Here is a 25,561-nt window from a genome sequence, read left to right as displayed (position 1 = left end):
GTCTTTTGCTACAATTTTAGATGGAATTGAAGGGGTCATAATTACCTTGGAAAGTTCATCAATGTAGGGACATGACACAGATGGAAATACTTTGGGACACTTCTCACAGCAAAGGAGCTTCCCTCCATTCTGACACACAGCACACCAAACTTCATTGGGATCATCCTCTTTTCTGCCCTCCCCAGCGTGGGAGGATCCCATCCATCCTGTTTTCCCAGTGAATGTGTTCTCCTGCAGTACCCCTGGCTGGTCATCTGTGCTGTCTGGTGCATCTGTTCTTAGCACAGCTTCATCAAAAGTGGAATTGTGATTGGTATCCAGCAGCAATGAAGTGAGTATGGACTGCAGGAAGAAACAAAGGAAGCCAGGTTACAATATTTATGTGAATTTACATGACCTTAACAACGTGCAAACTGACCTGAGTAAGAGATTTACATGCAAGCAGCCATACAACTTGCAACATGCATGCAGAAATTACTACCACACTATAACACAGGCAAATGAACACAATAAATTAGCTACAAAAGGCTATTTACTGCTCCCCTAATAAAAAAATAATCTCTGATGGCCCAAGAATCTAGCAACCTTGCTTCTGGATATTCCCACACAACGACTGGAAACACTTCCCAGCAGCACCTGACAATGTCATCTCTGCAAGTTATTTCTAGACTTCCCAGGTTTTAAATGCATAAAAGCAGTCTGATCACACCAGTTAATTTAACTGGAAGTAGGGCTAGTTTCATTTTGATTTTTACCTCTTCATTTTATTCAGCTTGTTAGTTTTTCCCTGAAAAAGTTCACACCAGAATACAAGTAAATTATTTTAGTCCCCATAAATACAAAATATGCTCCAAAGAGAAAGGAGATCGTTCTAGCTGTAAATATTACAGTCCAAGGCAGGGATTCCTCCTCCATCTCTTGCTTCACTACAAAAATTGGGAAATCAAAGCTCCCGTTGTGGTGGGCTTTTGCCCGAAGGCGCCTGGATGTGAACAAAGGCCATTTTCCACAACAGACAGCCCTGCAGTGTCTCGAAATAAGGTCAGAGGTGGTGGTGTCTGGGCCTCTAAGCACAGTCAGAGTCCTGTCTGGGAGAAACCCTGTGAAATTTGTGAGTTTGGAGGTGGTACCCCACCATCAGCCACAAGTGACTGGACAGGAATGGTGGCCATTTTCCAGGGGAAACAAAACTCATTCCCCCACTGTCTTGCTGTAAGGTGAGAGGTAGCATCTGGGCCTCTAAGGGCAGCCCGAGTCCTAGCTGCTGGCAGCTTTGGCCTGGGAGAAATCCTGCCATGTTCATGATTCTAGGAGGCGGCACCCCGTTTGGGCCATATGCAAATGCATATGGATGCAAACGGTGGCCGTTTTCCATGGGAAAAAACCTTCATTCCCCCGGTGTCTTGGGCTCAGGTCAGAGGTGGCATCTGGGGCTCCAGGGTAGCCTGAGTCCTAGTTGCTGGCAGCTTTGTGCTGGGAGAAATCCTGCGACGTTTGTGATTTTAGTGGGCTGGGTTGGCTCGTTCTCAGAACATCACAGCAGTGGTGGCACCCCTTCTTCACTATTCCTAAGCCAAACTCTTCAGATAAATGCAAAGATAGAAGACTGGGTTGCCACTACTTAGGCAGGCCCCTCTTTGCACAAATTATGGTCCAGTTAGTGTTAAAAGAATTGTTAACAAGTCTTCAAGAAAAATTCCCAAACGCCTCATTCACTCCTTTTCTGCTAATAACAAAGTCAAAGCTGATGCTCTAAACCAAACTAGCAGCACTGCAGAAGCTAGTATGCCAGAGGTATTTTACCACCCACAATACTTCTCGCTCCATGGATGTGTTAGCAGTGATCACAACCCAGAGTTAGCTGCAGCTCTCGCAGAAACACATACAGCAGCCTTGAGGGTGCAACCACTGCCTGTTCCCGGCAGGCTTGGGAAACTACTCATGGGAAATTGGGTGGCTTGGGGTTGGTTCTTTTTTTAAGAAAAATAGATGTTCTGTCTTTTTAGGAAAAGGGACCATCTGCAAACAAACGAGTTCCTCTGAATTGAAAGGAACAACACATTGAGTAAGGTTATGGACAATTGTTCACTGGTATCAAGCCCTCTCCCCCAAACAAACAATGCTGGAGGACTGGTAACAATAGATCAGGACAAGGCTGAGGAACTGAACAGCTTTTTTACCTGTCTTCAATGGCAGCTCTCTTCCCACAGCTCTCAAAGTGGATGGGCAGCAGGATGGGGACTGGGAAAGCAAAGAGTTTTTACCCTGAAGTACAAACCAGGTTTGCTTGCCTCAGGGGACCGTACCTCTAGAAACAGAAAGAGGAGAAGGCAGTGGTTATTGCTGAGCTGACAGGAATGACTTCTTAAGTCTCACACACAGGACAGTGAGTATTTCCCATGGCTGCAACACTCTGGTGCAATGCTTCCCAGAAACAGGGAGCTTTTCATCACTCTTCCCAGCAAAATCTGGTATTGCAGACTTTGCACCCGGATATTCCAACAAAATGCCAAATCGGCTTTTCCAGGACAATTCATTATACCCTTGGACTTCTTGGGAAGCCAGTGCAAGGGAAACACACCAGCCCTATGACTGGAAACCACAGTATTTCATATTCTCGTCTACAGTCGTGGATTTTGTTTAGTCCTCCAGGGATTACTTCTCCAGTGTTTAATATGGCAGCCCATAACTTCTGAGATCATTGTCTCATGGATGATGTGCTTGGAGAGAAATGAACCAGAAAGCTTTGCACAGAACTTCAGCATTTTTCATCACATGTGATCTCACAGACACCACTGCATCTTAAAATCCTTTGTATTCCTTTTTCTGCAGGAAATTTCTAAAGGATTCAACTTTCTGGAGCCACAACAGGCCGTACAGAAGAACCACTGCTTCAGGGGCCCTCTGCATTGTTGTTACATTGCAGTTACATTTCATACTTGACCAGGAAAAAAGGCCAACAAGTTTGTTATCACTGCTTATGAATATCCATCTTATATTCTTCTGACTAGACATCCTACTGGCAGCACTTCACTGCAAACATTTTGGATCAGAACCAAAATATTTTTTTCTTGGCAAGGGAATGATTGAACTGTCCCACCATAAACCTCTGCAGAAATTTTAAAAACACCTCAGAGCAACAAGTATTGTGATATGAAAATTATGCCAGTCCCAAACAGTTGTGTAGCCTGGATGGGATATTCCTACTTCACACTCAGGATTTCCTGTGATCTACAGAGGCAGGGCTATTGTCCCGTGAAAACCTGCAGTTTGGTGAGAAGGAGAGGTAGAGACTACTACGTGCTATGTTAGAATCACCACACAAAGTATTGCCAAAGGTATTGTAGAGGTTACATCTCCAAAACTGCTTTCAGTAGCGGGGTGACCTTGCAAGACAGAGGATTTCATCTTGGCACAGTACAGGGGATACTTCTGAGTCTCTCAGAAGAAAAGCTGTGAAACATTTTGTTGTGGTTTGATGCTGGCCCAACGCCAGGCACCCGCAAGAGTCGCTCGCTCACCCTCCTTTGCCACAGCTGGGCAGAGGAGAGAGGGAAAAAAATTAACGAAGGCTTCATTAGTTGAGGTGAGGAACGAGAGAAAAACACTTCAAGGGCAAAACAGGCTTAACTTAAAGTTACAAAGTGAATTCATTGCTAACAGAATCAGAGGAGGATAATGAGAAGTAAAATAAGCCCGTAAAACACCTTTTCCCCCCAGCCCCTCCCTCCTTCCCACCGACAGTGCAGGGAGACAGGGCACGGGGGTTTGGTCAGTCCACCACCAAGATTTCCTTCCGCTGCTCTGGGAGAGGAGTCTTCCGTGGGAGGGATCCCACAGCCTCACAGGGGGAGACAGTTCTCTGTGAACTTCCCTGGCATGGGTCCCCTCTCAGGAGCAGCAGCCCCACCGCACCTGCTGCAGCGTGAGCCCCTCCCACGGGCACACAGCCCTCCCAAAACTGCTGTGCCATGGCTCTCTCTTTCCTCGGGGTGCAGTGCTCCAAGGACAGGCTGCTCCAGCCTGGAAGCAAGGGCCCTCTCTCTCCAGCGGGTCTTCCACTGGAACACAGCCTCCTCCAGGCATCCACCTGCTCCGGCACGGGCACCTCACCCACGGGCTGCATCCCCCGTGGATCCCCATGGGTTGCAGGTGGATCTCTGCATCCCCCGTGGATCCCCAGGGGCTGCGGGTGGATCTCTGCATCCCCCGTGGATCCCCATGGGCTGCAGGGGCACAGCTGCTTCACCATGGTCTGCACCACGGCCTGCAGGGGAACCTCAGCTCTGGCGCCTGGAGCACCTCCTCCCCCTCCTTCTCCACTGACCTTGGTGTCTCCATGTTGTTTTCCTCACATGTTCTCACCTCCTCCTCTTCTCTGACTGGAATCCAAAACTGTGTGACTTCGTTTTGATTTTCTTCTTAAATATGTCATCACAGAGGCATTACCAACCTCTCTAATTGGCCCAGCCTTGGCCAGCAGCATGTCCACCTTCAGAGCCATCAGAGACTGGCTATGCTGGACATGGTGGAAACTTCCAGGAGCTTCTCACAGGAGCCCCCTCTGTGGCCCCCCTGCTACCAAAAACCAGGCCGTGCAAAACCAATACGTTTGCCACAGAAGAAAAACTTCCTAGAAGCTGAGAAGAAAGACAAAACGCACTCCTGAGGGTGAAAGAGATAGTTAAAGATGGCTTTTCTCAGTGTCAGCCTAAAAAGTGTACTAAATCTAAAGCAGGACTGTTCCAAATAATTCCCCCACAGTCCAGGAGAGAGAGAAACCCCATGCATTGAGGTGTCAGTAGTCAAAAAAGATAGCAAAACTGAACTCTAATCCAGGATACCTCCCATTATTTCACCAGCTGTTTTAAGAGACTATCTTTTATAACTCATGCTTTTTATGGGGGTCTCTTTTTTTTTAGAAGCCTTGTTGAGCGCATGTTTGCTTTCAAAATGCTGAAGGCTGTTTTTGAAATGGCTGCTCTAAATTGTCTAAGGCAGAACAGAATATAGCTGCCTTCTGCAGCTTTAAGAGGCTCATATTTCTCTTAATGCAGCTGGACAGGCTTTCTTTCAGCAGAAACAGACTTTAAAAAGTGTTTGCTGCTACATCATCTCATTTTATACTCAGAGATTGCTTCCCAAAAAGTATAAAGCAGTAGGCTTTATAATCTAGAAGGAAAAGGCTAAAACTCCGGGGTGTAAAAGCATTTAACACCAATACTGAGTATTTGGGAGGTTTCCCTTTGGCATGCTCAAATGAAAGGATGAGAAGCAATGGGCACAAACTGAAATATAGGAAATTCCAATGAAACATAAGAAAAAGCTTTTTTACCACAATAGCGGCCAGACACTTGAACAGGATGCCCAGGCTTGTGGAGTCTCCATCCTTGGAGATATTCAAAACCTCACTAGAAATGGCCCTTTGCAACCTGCTTCAGGACTGGAGACTTCCAGAGGTGCCTTCACACCCCTTGGTGGTCCTGCAGTGCTGGGGTGACAAAGGTCAGCCTGGCCCCAGGCAGCCAGATGTCCCAGACTCACTCTCAGGGAATTTTATGAGGCATTGACAGACATCGGCCTTTTCAGAACATTCCTGTGACAGATGCTAGACAAGGGCTGAAACCAAAGTTAGCCCCAGGACAGCATGCTGTGTAACACCTTGTGTAGGTCTTTGATGCAGCTGTTTTGGCTCGTTTAATTCCACCTTCAAGATGAGTCAAAGCTGGAAGTTTGGATGAATTCTAGACTAGGATGTCTCTGAAGACCAAAAGAAAATGCTGAATGCTTTATGATCTCCTTCTGTCAGCCAGTAGAGGGAGGAAAGAGAGAGAAAATGGAAAGTCGTTTTTGATTCTCTGAGGCTGAACAGCAATTCTCTTATCATATAGGCACCAGGACTTCACAGCCCCAGGGCCACACTTCTTCCATCAGAGCTACTGTAATGGCTAAAACCACATGGTATTTAGTTATTCTTTTAGATATTGGAACCACACTGAGCATCCTGTGATGCAGCTGATGTCAAGGACTGAATCCAGCTGTAATCTGTCCTGGCAGCTGACCTATCACCCTGGAAAACTGGACTCAGCACAGTTTTCCATACACCCAGAGCTGCATTTGTTGTATTGAGGTCTGTGTTTTGTTTAAAGCTTTTTCCCCCTAACAAGACTGTAAAATGATCAAGTGTGCCCCAGCCATTCACAAGGATTTTCTCTGACACAAAGAGAGAGAAAGCACACTCAGGTGTTTACTTCCAGCAACTACCCCTGGACTGAAAAGGGAGAAGATCAGCCCCTCACCCCAAATTTTCATTGCTTTCAACATTTGATGGCAGAGGGAAGGAATACTGTTCTGAAGCCCTACCACTCGGCAAAGTGAGGACCTCATGAGTGGTTTGCTCATGTGCGACACTGAAACAACTTAACCTCACAAAAGCTAAGTTTGCAGGGCCTGCTCCAGCATAATGCATCACTTCTAACACCGTTGCATCTGTTTGCTGCTTTTTTTATGTAACAGTGGACTACAAATGATTCATTCAGTGCTGAAAATTATTGATGGACAAATACAGGACATTAAGTTATAGTCCAATCTAAAATTAGATCATCCTTGTCTGTGTCCAGTTTCAAACACAGTTATCCACTTGGCCCTGGCCTGAGTAAGCCCCAAGGTGAACAGGATCCAGGCTGCACTGCTGCTCCAAAGCTGCTGTGTCATGAAAATGGCACAAACTGCACCAGGCATCTCCAATAGTCCCTCCTCCACTCCAGAATTCCATCTTGGTAGTTTTAATAGAGTTCTGCTCAAAATAGTATTTCCAGAAGTGCCTAAATGGTGTTGCATCCCAAGTGCAATTTTCAGAGCTGAATGTATGGCACATAAAAGCTACTCCATCAGCCCTCAGTGACACAGAGTCTTCTACAAGTAACTGCCTCAGGAGCAGCCCTTTGGAAAAATTTTGCTAAGCCTTGAGCCTGGCTTTTGATTGAGATGCCTGTGGGACTTCTGTCTGAGGTCTGTAACTTGGCGTGCGCACTTAGTTACTTCTACATAACCTTTTCTAGATGTGAAAAAGGTACACCTTCTCCAAGTCTTTTGGTAGAAGAATGGGAAAGAAAAACGTGATAGAGATTCTCTCTCCTTATTTCTTTATTTTAACGTGTCCCCATTGCTGAATTTCATGGCAAAGCAATAAACATGTTGTGCGCAGTTAAGAAACTGCAGCACAATCAAGGATGGAGGGTGTTCTTCTCAGATTCATACAAATCCTTAAAGGAACACCGGGAGGTGTCCACGTGGTGGCAGCAGAGGAGGAAAATGAGGAAACAGCTACGGGAAGCCCAAAGACAAACAAATAACCCGAGCTGAACCATTTCTTAGTTAAGGGCACACCTAAAAGCATGCACCTTCAAAATTAGGGCTATGATCCAATGTGCCGAGCATCTGTGGCTGCCCAAACCCAGCCGGAAGACTGAGGCCTAACACCACTGCAATAAACAAGCACATCTTCACCGGGCACTACTTCGGAGGGAAGCTGCCCTAAAGAGGGAAAGCAGATGCCTAAGTCTGCAGAACACCATGTCACCAGCCATAAAAACGCATTTACTGAGAGGGTGGTGAGGCACTGGAACATGCTGCCCAGGGAAGCTGTGGATGCCCCATCCCTGGAAGCGTTCAAGGCCAGGTTGGATGGGGTTTTGAGCAACCTGGTCTAGTGTCAGAGAAAGGACGCGTGCGGTGATCACCACGCACGCCCGTGTGCGGGCAGAGAAATCCGTGTCCCCTCTGGGACTCTGCCTTTTATTCCCCAAGAGGCACCACCCTCTTACACCCCAGGCCCTCCCACCATCCATAGTCCGATTGGCTTGTCAGGATGTCATCTCTAGGGGACAGGTTCTCGTCACTGGGGTGATTCGCTGGTCTCGGTCCTAGCAGGAGGTGGTATTTATTCCCTTATGCTAAGGAGACATGACTGGCACAGACCCTCTTCTAGACCTTTCCCTCGTTACCAACTTGCATAGCCCCCCAACATCCTAACACTGATACAGAAAATGCTCCTAACACTACTTCCCCTTAGCAATTGTTAATCAACGAATTTCCTAACAATTAACAATCAACTGACAAAACCATTAATAACCCATAAGTGGTTAACTAATTAACAATTAACAGGGAATCCTTAACCATTCTCTCGGCTACGAAAACCAACTCAAGTCAGTTCAATTATAACATAGTGGAAGGTGTCCCTGCCCATGGCAGAGGGTGTGGAACAAGATGGAGCTTTAAGGTTCCCTCCCAAACCGTTCTATGACTGATTTTCCTTCCTGTGCCTCACAGATCCTCCCAACACCCAGCAGCACCTGGAAGTGGGGCACAAATTTCAGCTGGAAACTGAGCAGCAAGAGCAGGCAAAGGGCAGCAAGGACTGCCAGGATTTCCTTCTGTACCCAGAGGTGCAGACACAGTGAGATGTGCAGCCTGCCCCATACATTAGCAGTGTGGCATTTGCCCCTAAGGAGTCTCTGCTATTGCTTGTAACTCTGGGAAATAAAAATCTCAACTTTAGGAAAACCTGCAGCTCACTTGCCTTTGGTCAAGTGGGTTGGAAGAGCGGATGGGAAAATAAATGTGCCAGGGACCTGCTTGGGTTCACAGCCTTGTGTGGAGACCACAAGACAAGGGTGGTCCAGGTTGAACCCAAACCGTCCAGCATCCTCCACACAACAAGCTGGCACAACAGCTATTCCCCAGCTCCTCACCACATGCATGCACACACTCATCTTCTCTCTCCCAGGAAAACTCTTTCAGCTGTCACAGGTCAGGAATAAAGAAAAATGAGCTTAATAAAAATGGAGGTGGACAAGAAAAACCCTCAAGCAAGTAAATCATGGTTTTCTAGACAGCGAAATATGTGGTATAATTGAGTCTGTTGTATCTTTTAAAAAGTTATCATCTCTGCTTTCCCTCTTGCAAGCTGGGTGAGTGCGTTCTTCCTTCTGCTTCACCACTCAGAAAAGCCCCAGCAGACAAACCAGGCCTCCAGCAGTCCCCAGATTTCTAACTGATGCTGGGCCAGGTGGATATTTCCAGCCAGGTCACCTGCGAGCAGATCTCCCAAGGAGTTACAAGGGAGGAGCAGCATACAGCATATACTTCTGCTAACTTCTTGGGGGAAAAGAATGTACTGAATTCCATCTGAGCTAGAGAAGGGAGTGATAGAATAAGGAGCTCCTCAGGCTTTTCACAGGAGCTGTATTTCCTGAGCAACTGCTGGGAGAGGAGAGGGACATTTACAAAGGAATTCAGGCCGGGAGCCTGCCATTATGATTTGCTGTGGTGAGCAGACACCTACCCACAACACAGTGATTTCCAGACTCAAACTCAAAGTGCTTAAATCTGGCACAATTCCACCTGGCTGGTCAGAGGCAGCAGCAAGGGTGACCCATCACCCTTGTACATAACTGGGGGTGATACAGGGTGATAGCATTTCTGTAAGATGCCTTAGGACAAGGAAGTGAAAAGAGCTGGAACTTCAATCTATCTGTGCTTTGGAACTACCTGGGAGAAGCGCAACAAGGCTGGACATAGCTTAGGACAGGATAAGTCCATTAACATCCATATCACTAAGCGCTCTGAATTTTAAAAAGCATTTTGAATGGAAGAGAAGCCTGTTCCTCCCAGCTCTGCTGAAGCCCCAGCTGATTTCTACCTTATATAATCACCCTTTTCAATAGACTGGATGTAAGTTAGTACTTACTAAGCCAGAAACCACTATTGTCTCCAAAACTGCACACTGAAATTATTTATGCTTCCCTTGACATGCATGAATTTCAGGACCTGCTAGTCAGCAATAGATTTTTGCTGGGTTTTTTACAGAAATATGGCATTTAATAGGTCCATTCAGGACTAGCAGCCGAGCAACAGTGAGTTTCTCTTGAGCAGGCAGGCCCAGCTAATTTTGAAATTGATTGCTCTGTGAAGGAAGCATAGCACTTCCCAGATCACAGAAATGGTTTACTGGCCCAAGTCTCATATAAAATAGTCTCTTGGTGAGAAGCTGAACAGTTTTAAAAGGTGTCAGAGAAACCATTAGGTGATAAAAATTCACAGAGCAATTTTGCCAGAGAAAAAGCATAACTAAAAAGGGTATAGTTTCTCTCCCAGACCTTCTCGTGAGTCAGCTGCATTCAAAGAGATGTGCCACAGCTAGAGACGAGCTAAAGGCAATTAAAAAGTTTGGCTGCCTGTGTCAAACCTTCAGCTTGTACTCATGCACTTAAATCAGAAAAGCAGCAATTACATAAACAGTGCCACTAAATTAAAGGAGAGCCAGCATAAATCAAACCCTGTATGGGTCTTGAGGAGGAAATAGCAACTGATCCTTGTTGGTGTGTGAGTGCATTCATTCTGCATCCAAAAAAACCATACATGCAAAACTGGCTCTTGCAAGGAAATGTAGATGCTAAAACACAGCTTCCAGCCAGCACAGGCTATTCTGCTTCAAGGATATGCTGATATGCTGATCTGCTTTTGAGTTTGTAAGGTTTTAGTTATGCCAAATGTTACAGATTCTTCTTGGAGACCTCTCAGTCCATATACAAATGTGACAGGCTACTTAGAGCGTGAAAAGGAAGAAATCTGAGCCCCAACATTAAGCATAAGCTATTCTGGGGAAAAAAGTAATCAGAATTTTGTGCCACTCAATCCAGCACTAGCTAGAATTTTAAAAACCCCTACTTATAAAACCAGTAGCTTGTAGTTTCTTGCTAAGCTACTTTGAAGCAAAGAGAAAGAAGGCCACCAAGAGAGAAAAAATGAATCAGGAGAACATCTCCACTGCAATTAAGCAGCACATCCCTCATTGTTAGGACAATCAACTTCATGCAGCAACTGCAAAGAGAAGGACATTTCTGGCAGCATCAGGACAGCTATTGAGAAATTATGATGAGAAGTCTATTTGGGATTTCATAGTCCCATTTCTTGTGCCATAAAAAAGTCATATGCAGCATTCAAGCAAATCTAACTGATGCCAGGCAGAAGCCCTTCTTCTCTCTCACAACTTTAGTATACAACCTCCAGAGCCCATAGACCCAGAAAGCCAGATGAGCTTGAACTGCAGCTTGGGCTGGTGCAGGATTTGGGGGGTCAGGAGAACCTTCTCCTGATTTTGAATCCCTGTGTTGACACTGCAGTCACATGGCATACAAGAGGTACAGCTGGTGCAGTAAACACTTAAACACTTCCTGTGCCCTCTTTAAGCCAAAAAACATCAGTGCTGTGGGACTTGTGCATGAGGGATTTCTGAAGGGATGAATGAGGAATAACATTGGTGTGTGGTAGAGCTGCTGTCCTGCAGTGAAGAGCTATTCTAGGGAAAAAAAAAAAAAGAAAAGAAGAAAAAAAAGGAGTAATGCTGTGTAGATTAATGTATGATCTACCCTTGCTTCAAACAAGTCTAGAACTAGAGAAAAGAGCTCATTAGAGTCCACACTTATGGGAATTACTTGATGGGGACAGGAGAAAGAAGGGTTTCTTTTAAGCAACAAAGACACTAGTATGTGGTACGTCTAATAAATCGAAAGTTACCCACATGATCTCTTAATTATTGCACCAGAGTGACCTGGTGTAAGGGCAGGCTGCAGTTCTTCAGCCATTCAGCAGCAGATGGTTGCCAGTATGCACCTCTCCTTCCCCCCAACATACATGCCTCCTTCTTCAGTATTGCAGTGCCTCTTCCTTCAAAAGATGTAAATAATTCTTGGTTCTGCTGTTCCCTTTCCCTCAGGGGTATATTTAGAATATAAGAGCCAGACTCACTTGTTAAAAGGTGGAGAGGGAAAACTGCTCTGCACAAAGTGCTGCACCTCACCCTGGGTTGTGTGGGATTCTTCTCTTACCAAATGCCTCTGTATCAAACAGATGGCCCAAAAGGGGACCACGCAACAGATCTTCAGGGACAAAATAAAACAGCAGATACTCTACATGCATTTCAATTCTAGCTCTGCACTGGAAGTCCAAATTATTTGACGTGATGACACTTGCCTTGTCAGGTCAGTAGTTACACCCCTTGTACCTGGCTGCCCATTTCTAGGTGAGAAAAGGAAAAATGTTCGGAGGAGTACTAATTGCTGTCCTTCAGCTTTGCCAGAAGCTTTCCTAATGCTCTTCCTCCAGTGAAATTTAAGGTATAAAGTCCCCTGTGGATGGCCAGGGGATTCTGTTACCACCACAAGCAAGATCAGGAGCCTGGTTTCACCCTGCAGCTCTGTCCATCTCCCAAGGCACGCACAGGACCATGTCTAGGATGAGGCTGTCACTTCACTGGGCAGCACATCCTCTTCCCAGGTGTAAGAAGTGGTGACTGGCCCACCAGGAGCCCTGAGAACAGGTTTTCTTCTGCCTAGCTCCTTGCCACCAGGAGCAGGCATGGCAACCCATCCTGCCCCCACTTTCTGGAAGGTTTCAGTCAGGATGTTATTCCCCTAATGCCACACACATTTTCACAACAGGAGCCCTCCCTGGTCTGTGATACAGCACTAAATTACAAACACTAAGCTGCTCTATTTACACAGCTGAAGACACACTGGGGAGATCACATCTTTAAGCCAAAACCCCAACACATTTGTTGTCATGATGGCAGAGCAGTTTTTTAAAGTTGGTTATATCACGACAAGTCAGTCATCAGCAACAGCAGCCTGACAAAATACTACAATTTACAGCCCTGCTGGTTCAGGGGAACTATTATTTTTGTAAGGATTGACTGATGTTTTCTGAATTGTGCTAGAATATGAGGTTTTCTTTCCAAAAGCAGCATAAGATGGGGATAGGGGAAAGAAGGGTTTCTTTTAAGCAACAAAGACACTAGTATGTGGTACGTCTAATAAATCAAAAGTTACCCACATGATCTCTTAATTATTGCACCAGAGTGACCTGGTGTAAGGGCAGGCTGCAGTTCTTCAGCCATTCAGCAGCAGATGGTTGCCAGGTTCACTTGGTTAGGTGACATCGCATTGCTTCATCACATACACTCCTATGTTTATATTTAAATATTTAAGTGGACTATGATAAGCAGCACAGGGATGGAAAAGAGCTTGCTATCTTCTGTTTAAAGAATGGAAGTGTATGTAGTGAAATTGAAACCAGAGGAGATGGATGCAGGCAGAGGTTTCCTGTCTTGTAATTCGTTGACACATGCTGATAGGGCTGGGCATTAAAATCCTTCACAAATACACTTCACTTCCAGGTCTAGCTTTTAGCTACCAGTTCACAGGAACTTTAAGTCAGATACCACCCTCCCCTAAGAAGGTAAATCTAAACCCTTCCACATAAAACAGAAAAAACAACCTTTTGGCAACTGGAATCATGTCAGTATGGCCTCCCTAATGCGGGAGACAAGACTAAGCGCTTGGCAGAGATAAACCTCTCTGAAACCTGAAGGCATATTTACAATGGATAAGCCATCACACCAAGTTCCAGATCACTTCCTTTCCAGCAAGATAACACTGCAGCAGAGCAGTCCATCTTAGCTCCCCGTGCTGCTGCAGCAGCTACCTCCCCTCTGGTAAATCAGGTTAGCCCAGAGGAACAGGGCTACCAATTCTGCTTTGACAGATCAGCACCACTTGTGTACAGGACTTGACACTAGCCATGCACTCAGATGCTGAAGGACAGTATTTCCTGGGCACCTTTCAGGAACTGAAGGGATATCAGCACTAAAGCACCACAAGGTTTACTGCAGTAAAAAGATGATTTCTGAAACAGGGTGCTCAAGTCTGGACTTCCAAAGAGGGAGGGTATGGAGGGAAGTGACCCGATTCACAAACCTTTACCCAGTACTCATGACCACCTCTGTATTAAGGGAAAATGCGCAAAAGCCCCAGACCGCAATACTTGCCATGCCTGTCAAACAAACAGATGTGTGGCCACCAAGAGTCTCCCTGAAAAAGGAAAAGAAGGCCAGAGTTTGGCACAGGGGCTAGTCAGACAGGACAGAGACCAGGTCTGTGCCAGCTGCACTCAGACATGTACATCCCACATCTCCTGGCAGAAGGTCAGGGTGGTACAGCTCTCTTCAATTTGCAGACGGATGGAGAAGTTTCTCCTCCCCAGACACTGAGGTGTCCCAAGGAGACACTGGCACTGGTATCTGACCATGCTGCTGAGCAGCAGGGGTGGCATGGGCCAGAGGCCCTGGGCATTGAGATATCATGAGAGTGATCTCATCTCCCTTGAGTTCATTGCCCATTGCGTAGCCTCCAGCTTGGCTTTGCCTGTACCGAACTTTCCCAGCTTCCCAACAGAAGAGACAGCCTGGCTTCCAGGTGAAAAACGTTTCACACACTGCAGGCAACATTTAGAGAGCAGGACAAATCTCTCTTGGCAGTGCTCCCAATGTGAGCTGTCACTGACCTCAATCAGTCACAGGTGCTCTTCTGTGTCAGAGCAACCCATACTTACTGCCAGCTCCTGTCTCTCGCCATCCTGTTAAGCATCTCACAGCAATGTTTGCTTCCTCCCCACCACCTGCAAGCAGGTTGGTGCCACAGGACGGCCTATGTTGGAAAGCAAATTCCCTTCAACCCCAGGTACAGCTTTCCTGCTCTTACTTCTGTCAGTCCACTGCTTTTCTTGCTTCTTAGCTCACTTCCTCATCTCTCCATCCCACCAAATATCCCACATCAACACAGCAGAACAGATGAGACAGAGCTTTAATAATGTATACATTCCCTTGCTGTACTTGCTGGATGCCTGAGAGCACTGTTTTAATGAGTCAGAACAGGCTTTCTCCGAATACCACTGTTTGGGACCACAGCACCGTCAAACTGAACATATTTTGAAGGCTGTTTCGAAGAAGATGAGAGATGAGACCCTCCAAAGAGACATGGATCTGGGGACTTGGGGGAAGACACTTTCCTCAGGCAAGTTTGACCCCGGACTTCACTCTTTCGGTGCAGAAGCCTCCTATCAGTGCATGCAGTTAGACAGTTCTTTGAAGAACTGTGGAATTTTCCAAGAGGACATGGTTAAATCCATGTGCTTTACAGCCCCCTTATTCACGTGCTCTGTGCTCATGCACTGGCTCTGTTTAGATCACATTTCCCCACTGCTTAATGTTTGTCTTCAGTTCTCCTTTCCTTCCTCCAAGTCTTGCCCCAAGTTGTGCACAGAAAACTGGAAGGAGTAACTTCTCTCAGCTCTGTCCAACCTTTGCACCATATATATATATATATATATATATATATTATATGCTGCAGCAAAATATTCCTCTAACAGGAATATCCTGGGGTTTAGACAAAGGGTACGGGCAACTTAAAAGCTTTCTTTTAAATTTCAGCTCCTGCCATCTCAGACATTAATTTACTCCCAGCACGGAGGTGCATATTATGTTAGTGATGTGCATACCAGTCTTTATGGAGAAAAAAAAAAAAGAACAGCTCTCTTGGGACATGCCTGCTTATTTCTGGCTCATTAACTTTAATGGTCACAGTACAGCTCTGACAGCTTGGGAAGACAGGTATAGGTGATCTTTGCTGCTCTGTAGATCATGTCTAGCCTACACCTGTACCTTAAAGTCACATTCCTAACCCTCACCTTGTGTTTTAACCAGATAATAGGAAGCAAGCCTGCCCAAAGGCTTGCTGTTCATTTCACTCAGCATCACACACAAGCACCAGGCCCCTTGTCTGACTGTTATTATGATCATTAACCCTGGCACAGCTGAATGTGGTGGCACTTCAAATGGTACCTGGTACAATGAGTTTCTGCAGCTCCAGGGGTGCCGGGCCACCTCCAGGAGGAAACCCACCCAAACCAGTGTGTGCACACAGCTTTCACAAGCAGGGGGTTGACATCCTTCACATTTGACAATAAGTACTTTTTTCCCCAGAACTGTTCTGTCTGACACTGGGCAAGGAAGAAGGAAAACAGATAACATTTTCTTCTCTCTAAACACCCCCATAATTCAGACGACAGGAAGAGTCAACATTTCACTTTTAACATCTGCTGCCAAACAGCACTCATGCTTCAACACTTACAACGTGACATCGCAGGGGCACTTTTGGGAATACCAGTGAGGTCCCAGTGCTCTTTGTGCTGTGCTGACAGAGAACATTGTGCTCTAAAGTTTTGCTGCTGTTACGATCAGCACAGGAAGTCCTGAGGCAAGTCAGTCACTCACCTTCTCGGGCAGCAGACCCCAACATAGGTGGAGCCTACATCAAATCTACAGATCCTGATGAAGCATTCTAGACCTATGCCACCACCACTGGGGTATCCCATAAAACACAGATGAAGGGTCAAGAGAAGCATATGGTACCTCAGCCTAATATTATTAACCAGGTACACATTAAAGTTCATACTCCATCTCTGCTGCCACCACTGTCAGCAGCACAGGACGCTACACAGGAAGGTTTAAGCTGCCAGAGGGCAGCTCTGGATAGATGTAGGCCTGTGGGAAACAGTAAGCCCATCTGTTTGCCAGGGTTGGCAAGATGGCTTAGAAATATCCCTTGTCTGGAGGCTAGCAGGATGTGTACAGGCTGGCAACATGTCCTGGGTAAACAGCTCTTCACAGATTCTTCAGGGAGCCACGTTCTGCAGGTAAGAATAACTTCCTGACTCTTTCCAGTCAAAATGGTATTTATAAAGTGTTTCCATTACAATAAATCTTCATTTTCCAAAATTAGTTTGCCAAAGCGTTTCCAACCATCTCAAGTAACAACAGCAAATTAAACAGCACATAAAAATCCTGTATCCCACACCCACCAGCTTTCACTGATCACAAGAGGCACAAGAAAGGAAAGGAACAAAACTGGAAGCGAAGAACGTTTACTCTCCTCAGAAACTAGTAAAGAAGAGGATGAATCTGGGGGGGAAATAAAGTTTAACAAAATAAATCCACTAAAATCTTATCATTGGTAGAGCTGGTTCAGAGAAATCTACTGAGAATATTAAGGGCTGAGGTACAACACGTGCCCCTACTTCCCCTCTTTTGGTGGCACTCTGGGTTGTGTCATGGGAACTGACCTTTTTATAATGGGCTCCCTCTACCCCTTCTGTGTGCCCCAGGAAAAGGCACAATCATCTAATAAGAACAGCCAAGCTCTCAAGCAAAAGTTAGCACAGATGGCTTAAGCCATTTATTTTTCTGCTTCCCGTTTAGAGTGTCAGGTTCCAGACAGTGGTTATTAATTAATCAGAGGTCAGTTCCATGCTGAGACCAATCGTCCCTCCCAATAAGCACCTGTTTTAAACAAACGCAAGCCAACCCAAAAACAACTTTAAATAATCAGTTATTCCTCAGGGATGTTTCTGTACTTGATTTGGTGGCAGTGCAAACTGCAGAGATATGAGGACTACCACCTATGTGGAGTGCCTGGAGTGAGCACTGAATTAACTCACTGCAGTTTTGGATACATCAGAGCATGGAAGAGTATCTTGAAATGATCTCAGATGGTAGCTTAAGGCAAAGCACATTCAGCAAATAAACATTTTTATAACAGCAGCACTGCTTTGTGGCTGTCGTGGTGTAACCCCAGCTGGCCACCAAGCCCCACACAGCCGCTCGCTCGCTTCCCCACCAGCAGGATCAGGGACAGAATTGGAGGAGTAAAAGTGAGAAAACTTGTGGGTTGAGATAAAGACAGTTTAATGGATAAAACAAATGCCATGCACACAGGCAAAGCGAAACAGGGAATTAATTCACCATTTCTCATGGGCAGGCAGGTGTTCAGTTATCCCAGGGCAGCAGGGCTCCATCCTGGGTAACAGCTACTTGGGAAGACAAACATCACCACTTCAAACATTCTCTCCACTTCCTCCTCCTTTCCACAGCTTTATATGCTGAGCATGATGCCATAAGGTATGGGATATCCCTGGGGTCAGTTAGGATCAGCTGTCCTGGCTGTGTCCCCTCACAACTCCTTGTGCTCCCCCAGCCTCCCCACCAGCAGGGAGGTGTGAGAAGCAGAAAAGGCCTTGGCTCTGGGCAAGCCCTGCTCAGCAGTAACAAAACCATCTCTATTACCAACACCCTTTCCAGCACAAATCCAAAACACAGCCCCTTACTAGCTACTGAGAAGAAAATTAACTCTTCCCCAGCCAAAAGAAGCACAGTGGCATATGTGAATGGAAAAGGTCCCTCCAAATTTTCAGAGCTAGGAAATGTGCATGTGCACATGAAAAAGCAAACAGATCTCTGCTGGTAGCGCTGCAAGTCTGATGCATTTTAATAGGAGAAATGTAATTGCTGCGCTTTACTTCTGAAGCCCAAGACAGTTGCCCAAGCAGATGTGCTCCTTCACACAGCAGTGAGGAGCACAGGTAACACAGAAGAAAAGGGGATGGGGGGAGATTAGCCGTGGCTCAAATTGCTAGAAAGGCAAGTTTGCTTCCACAAAACAGAAGAGACAGACTGGACACATCTTTCCAAGCTCCAGCTTTCTCTGAGGGATCAAAGTACTGATTTGCTTAGTAGTGCCAGGGCAGCTCTGCTTTTCACAGAGAAAGCTGTCCACCCGTGTCACCAGCTGTGCCCCTGCCTGGGAAACAGGAGAGTGAGGGAGGTTTCCTTTAGTCTTTAAACTCTGAGCCCAATTAACTGCGTGGGTCCCTGGCTGTGTGGCAGAGGTGGAGGCTGGGGAGGTGAGCAGCAGTAACAGCAGCACCTGGCAGTGTTATTGCCTAACTGGGGGAAGAAACAGAAGAGCGCTTATAGAAGCAATAACAGACTGAGCATGGGGACAAGGGATTCTGGTTTTGTAGAGCAGAATGCAAAGGGGCAGATAGAGAGACAGAGCTAAGACAGTATCTCATTTTTACAGGTTTGTACTGGGAAATGAGTACAGTAATTAGATCACTGCTTATGCATTCAATCATCAACACTCAAGATCTCAAACAGATCTCTTCTATTAATGGCCATTTCTCTTCAGAACAGATGCATTTAATTCTGTAATAGAACAGCCACACTTTAGGCTCTACTTCTCCATCCTCACCCTAAAATTGTAACAGACTTACCAGATGATGTTTTCTGAGTAGAACAAGTTGAGAGAAAACCTTTCATGGCTGCTGCAGCCCTGTGAAGGAAGGTCACTGTCACTGCTGAACCTCAAGGTTTTATGGCACAGACAGGAGTGTCACCACAGAAGTTGCCTGCAAAAAAGACCAGAATGGGATGTGAACCTTTTTCTCTTGAGGGATGTAAGGCACAGTCTTTCAAAGTGCAGTGTCAGAAAATATTTCCCTCTTTAAAAACCTTTTAACACAAAATCCTTATGTCATTCAGCTTTGAGCTCATGCATTAGGCTGCAGACATGGCCAGAAGAGAACTGGCTGTATTGTTACCAGAAGGGTGGCTTTCCTCAAACAGACAAATAGTTACAGACACCCACTCTAACCACTACAAGTCACTAGTGGCAAATGCTCCCTGCCTGGACTACTCTGGTCAGAAGAAATCCCTGCCCTGACGGGCAGCCCCTCCCTCAGACTCCGTTGTGCAAGACACCATGCAATGCTCACAAGACTGCAGGACATCCACATCCTCTGCAGAATAAGTCACTTGGAGTGTCTCACATAACTGAGAGCTGGCACTGAAGAACCTTCTACTCATAAGTGCTTTAACAGTTTCAATTCCCAGTCTGTGCTTTTTCTTCTCTGTATAGAGGATACTTGCACAGCTTCACTTTCCCCACAATATGCTACATCATCAAGCCAACAGTTCTTTAGTCAGGCAGGTACCTCCTCACACTCAGCAGAGCTGTAGGAAAAGCTTCCCCCTTCCCTGGCCCCCTCTCTTTGACATGCTGCCTTGTCTTTGGCACACAGCTTTGGACACATGCTGCAATTTGTCCTCCTGCAAGTTAAAGTCTGGGAAAGAGCATCCTACACACACTCACATAGTTCCAAGACACAGCCATGCCCCGATTAGGACCTTATATCCAACAAGTTTGATTGCAAAAGTATTTCTAGGAAGGGAGGGTATTAGGCTAGCTGACATAACTCCAAGTGTTATCAGAAATCCCTCCCGGAGCATGGAAGTGTGCCATATAAAAATCCCTTGTCTGTCAGCAAAAACCACTTGGTTAAGCTCCTCCATTCCTCTCGCCCCAGCCTTAATGTGAGATCTCTCTCACCTAGTAACTCTTTGGTTAGTCCAAATCCTTTATGCACCATCAGTTGGCCATGACAATTAGACAGATTTCCTTCAGTCCAGAAAGTTCACAACTTCAAGGTGAACAGTGGATTTTAATGGGGCTATAAGTCTCCGGTGGCAGCTGCAGCACAAAGCAAAGAACAAAGTCACAATGCTGCATATTTAACAATTGGCTCTTACTTCCTAGGGATAGCTATCAAAATGTGAGCTAAGGCAAAAGGGATCGTAATGCCCTTTAAAGAGAAAAGAAAAAAAAAAAATCAAAGACGGGATACTGGTCCAAATCTATTTTGGTCATATTATTCATTATTTCTGAAGTTAACCTTTCATATGGTTTAGAAGTCTATGGTATTGCCACATGAATGAAAATTTATCTCTTACCCTAACTAGGCGTGATAAGGGAGGAAGAAAGGGAAACGGATGAAAGCGGCAGAAGATTTTTAGTGACATAGTTTAGCATTGCTATTGTTAGCCCCTCCGTTCTGCCATGCTCAGGCCTCTGATGTGCTCTGTGGTGAGAGCTTTGCCCAGATGTGCCAGGTCTGTCTGCTGTTTGCTGGGAGCAGCATACTGGCACCCACCAGCTTTCCTAACTCTCTTTGAGGAGCTTGCCCAGTGTTCTAACATGCACTGAAGCACCCATGGATTCATTAAAAGCCACGCCACAGATGTTTGCAGAGTTTCACAGGGGAGTTACAAGAGCCAGAAGAACTTGGGTGCTCACCTTGTGGCATTTGTGTCTCTCAGGGGTATCCCAGTGGCTGCATGATTCCTTCCCAAGCTGGAAGGATAACATCTATGTCAAGCTCATCTCCTCAGGAATTTTTGGGGCATTGATAGGTTTTGTCCTGGGAAGAATAAGAATGTAAAGCATTAAATTCAGTTTTAATACTAAGTTTCAAAAGGACTTTCACCAGGTACTAGAACAATTCCTATATATGACCCTAATGGAAACACACAGATCACAGTTAAGACAGTCTGAAGAGCAAAACCTTAAAATACTCATTTTAAAAGTTCATCGGGGGGGGGGGGGGGGGGGGGGGGGGGAAGTGTTCAATTAGATAGCAAATCAATTAGAAAAATGATCACAATCCTATGCTACCAGGCCAGGCCTTGTTCATTATAATCCTACAAAACTCAAACTCACTTTAGCCTTGTTTACAGCTTCAGCATTGTGCCCTTACTGCATCTCCACTGATAGGTACTTCCCCTGTTATGCACACTAAATTGTTTTCTGGTTACTTTCTGACTCTGAATTTTCCAGGCTCTTTCTACCTTGTCATAACATCATTCTAAAGTTCTATCTCGTTCTGATACTAAAGCCTAATTCTATGTTTTCGTTTCTGGAAAAAGTAATTTAATTTAGAGACAGGCACCCACAAACTTCTGTTATTCACCAGCTCTAGAGAAGGAGGGGGGAAATAAAGGAGAAAACAGGCTGTTTCAATATGTTGGCACATAAATAGACATTGGAATCTAGTTTAATATACCCAGCCTTGAAAAAGTGCCAGCCATAACAAATGCTATTACATAGCAGTGAGTCTGTGTGCTGGAAGATGCTCCAGGGAGCTGTCTGTGAGACTCCTGTTCAGGCAAAACTTTGACTGATGGCCCCATTTCTGATAGTATTTTCCTCTGTACCGCATGTAAATAGTTATGATAGCTAAACTGCTATTCTCAAGCTGTAATAGATATACTTCTAGAGTTTTTTGTGTGCTTTTACAAATAAGCTCTTGGAGGAAGATAGTTGTGGAGTGCTCCAAGAGCTCCTTAGCATATCCTCTATCTTTCCCCTCTCCTGTCCTTTCACTCCCAAATCAGTTAATTGACATGCTAAACTGTAGATTTGGTGGGTGTTTTCTTACTGAAAAAAAATATTCCTAGCATGTTCCATTACCCTAATAGTCTTCAGCAGGAAGCATTACTACTGCATTCGGTAACAAAAGAGTGTTCTTGTCCAAGTGTCAGGGAAAAAACAGCTTCTTCCCCTTATCTGAGAGCTACAATGAACACGCACATAGCCCTCAACTACACCCAGACAGAAGAGCCTCTTCTCTAGAGCAGTAGCCATCAGCACTGCTGATGTTAACAGGATGAGGGTCTACACAGAATACTTGCTATCCAAAAACCTTCTCCAGAGGCATCACAGGTTTGAAAGTTTTTGGAGAAACACATACACTAAAATTCACCTGCAGTACTCGCAAAGGCTGGTGGTGGATTTCTCCACCACACTTTGTCTACCAGAAAATCAGTGTGGAGACCTGCAGAGATGAAGTTCTTCTGCATAACATCTGCAAACACAATAAATTAAACCCATACAAAGGGAGAATAAAGAGGGATGAAGGAAGGGAAGGAAAAAAACCCCCAGTGAAATGCTGGGAGGAGATGCTGGGAGAAGGAACACCTTCAGCATACTCAAGAAAACCTCTGCAAGATCAAGTTTCTGGAGTTTTTCCCCGCTCTTTTCTTGTTACTTCCCCCTTCCCCATTTACCTTTTGCACCAACAAGTTCCAGTTAATTCCCTTTGTTTCCAGTTGCTGCTTGACGCAGCACTTTTTTCCCCTTTCTCCTTTCCCCCTACACTGTGAACAGACTCTTTAAAACAGGAAACAAAAAGCATTTCCTCCACGTATTTTGAAATGGACTTACTTTGATGTGCTCCTTCTCCCTGCCTCACTGCATTTCCAACAAGATTTTACTTAACTGCACAGCATCCTGTACACATGCAGACAGAGAGGCCCCCAGAAACTTTCACTTTCCAGCAAGCAGCATTCAAGTTCTCACTTTCTTTTTAATTTAGCTTTCTTTTAATCTGTGGATTGCATTTATAGACCACTGTCTCAGTGATGGGATTGCACCTCAGCAGGGTCAAGATGAGGAAAACGCAGCCTTCTGCATGGTAGTTAGTACATTTTCTGGCATAAAGATTCACACTCAGATCCCTCAGTGCCTCAGAGTCACCCATTCCACCCCCAAGAGGCAAATCATGTACCATCATTGTCTCAGAGGATATGGAGGATGCAGGCTCACCTTTGAAAATGAAGCTGACAATACAGAAAGTCACAAGTCACTTCTACGGACAAGTGTCCCTCAGGGGGTGCCCAGACATCACAGCTTATTTCTCTGTAGTCTCTTTTACTGTTCTCTGAGGCCCTAAGGGGCTCTTCTCCTGCTGGATCAATGCAGCACACTGACACAGGGATTAAGGTCTTCAGCCAAGCTTACAGCCTGGGCTCCGCAGCTTGGCTTAAGGCTGCCAACACATCAGAGCCGTGCAGCTGGGGCTTTCTGAAACTGGCCCGAGTGAAAGCGGGAAATTTCTAGGACTGAGTGTGCTCAGCTGGATCATTTGTTGTTACCTCGATCTTTTCTTCCTTTCTGACTCTCTTCATAAATCCCAAGAAACTCCTCTTGGCAGTTCAGTGATGATGTTATTGACGGATACCTTACAACAGTATTTGCCATGCCCTTCAGAGACAGAGTATCCAAGAGCAGTCTGTGCTTCCCATGTAACGTGATGAGGAAGGAGTAGATATAAATCCCTGGGGCTCTTCTAGCTCCACTTCTGATGGACATTCTGTGGATAAATGTGCACTGCAGTGATAAAAGCATTAAGACAAGACAGTAAGAGCTTTCCACAAAACCTGGCAGTTCTGCCCATGATTGAAGAGAATCTAGCAGGTCAATAAAGCTGGTGACAAATGGTTTTCCAATATTTAGTTTACTTTTCTTATTTTTTAAACCCATTGCTCCCCTGCCCCAGTATTTACTGGACCTGGTAGAAGCCTGAAGATCCTGATGTCACTAGCAAGAGCACAGTCATTCACTGGAAAGGCCAAAATGGTAAAAAGCTTAACCTACACAGGTCATCTCTCTCTCTATACATACAAATATTTAAAACCTGTTCCCATCAGTTGGATCATTTCTTAGGGTTCAGTGTTCAAGCTGGTACAAGCCTGCAGGAGCTCTCAAAGTGTACATGATCACAAGGCAGCCCTGTTGCCTTAACCTCGGAGACCCAGGCAGAGACACAGGCTATAAGCACAAAGGGGTGAGCCTTAGAGGAAAGTAGATTTTCTTGAAATTTGCTCTGAGCTGTGCTTTAAATCAATGCCTGGAAAAGAGAGAAACAGATCCAAGCTGGTCACATACCTGAGCTAAAAGACCCACCAAACTCAAACACTCACTCACTACTGAGGGAGAAATGTAATTTTTTTTTTCTAATTGACCTTGTGACCAGCTCTTGAGAAGAGTTATGAAATATTACACTTTTGTCTATGAAGTCCCTGATTCTCCAGAAACACAGGAGAGCAGGCCTAGCCTATAGCTTCATGTACACACAGTGCACTCAGATTCAGCACTCGTTAAGAGACCAAATCAACAGGGAAATATTTGGAAGCATCTGAGTGGTTATAACAGAGCAGGAGGAGAGAAAACAAGATCACTAATGAGAACTGAGTGTCCCTTTAGTACCAAGCATAATAGGGTTGTTTGCCTCCCAAGGCAGCAATTTTTAAAGTCATACCCTCTGCAGAGCAGCTTAAATTCTGTGTAAGTGTGCTCCCCCCGCATCAAGGTTTTATGAGCTCTCTGCTCAGATGGGATGCTGACACCATGCCGTGTCTCTGTGTACTGCACGGGATACCGAGAGTGCAGGGAGGGAAGGGCTCAGCCCTCCTGCCGGGTAGAAATCCTTCCAGTCCAGAAGGAAGATGAGGAACATCTGCTTCCTGCGGAAGGTGCTGCGGCGTGAACAGCTCTGCACAGCAGCACCTGTGAGAGGGAACACAGGGTACGTGCCTTAACCCTCAGTGGAAGAGAGCTCAGCCCGGCTGAGTTACAGGGAGGGTGCCCTTCCTCATGGAGAGTTGCCTTCAAAAGCATCCAGAGCTCTTCCACCACAGTCTAAGTTAAAAGCAATGAGTCAATCACAGTTTTGCACAAGGCTCCTGCACACACCCAACACTGCTGGAGGACGTGGTTCCTGTGCTGGCATCAGGGGACAGCAGGGAACACCAGTGTAGCGTGGGTGCTGCAGTCTGGAAGATGATACAGCCCAACAGGCTGAGCCACAAGGGCTCATCTCTAGGTCCATTTTAAGAGTTGTTTTTGCATTCAGGTTACTGAGCTTGCCATGGCTTCGAGCTCACCCAAAGATGTGCAGAACAGCTGAGAAAAGCCTGCTTCAGGGCGAGCAAGAGCCTTTTGCATGGTTCCAGCCTCTGCTAACCAGCCCTGGAGCTGCTGTGCTAATGATGTCCCCACAGTTGTTGGCTGTGCTGCACTTCCCTGTGGAGAGAAATCATCCTCACCTTCTGTTGCTTACCACTTTGGGGGGCCTATTTTTATCTCAGTGGTGTGGTGTTGTGGAGCACCAGCATGGATGCCAGTGGGAAGAGGAGGAAAGCACACAGTGC

General features: G+C 45.7%; 1 long non-coding RNA gene across 1 annotated transcript; it reads right to left on the bottom strand.

The window, feature by feature from the left end:
• On the bottom strand, positions 1 to 23,712 carry LOC125325042. Its single transcript, XR_007203187.1, has 6 exons — positions 23,175 to 23,712; positions 20,868 to 20,991; positions 20,124 to 20,264; positions 19,009 to 19,143; positions 2,181 to 2,308; positions 1 to 342 (listed from the first exon to the last, which is right to left on the bottom strand). It is a non-coding gene; the product is annotated as an uncharacterized LOC125325042 (long non-coding RNA).
• Positions 23,713 to 25,561: the final 1,849 nt, after the last annotated feature.

The sequence above is a fragment of the Corvus hawaiiensis genome, chromosome 4, assembly GCF_020740725.1.
Source record: "Corvus hawaiiensis isolate bCorHaw1 chromosome 4, bCorHaw1.pri.cur, whole genome shotgun sequence".
NCBI lineage: Eukaryota > Metazoa > Chordata > Aves > Passeriformes > Corvidae > Corvus > Corvus hawaiiensis.
This window is presented reverse-complemented; position numbering and strand designations above follow the sequence as displayed.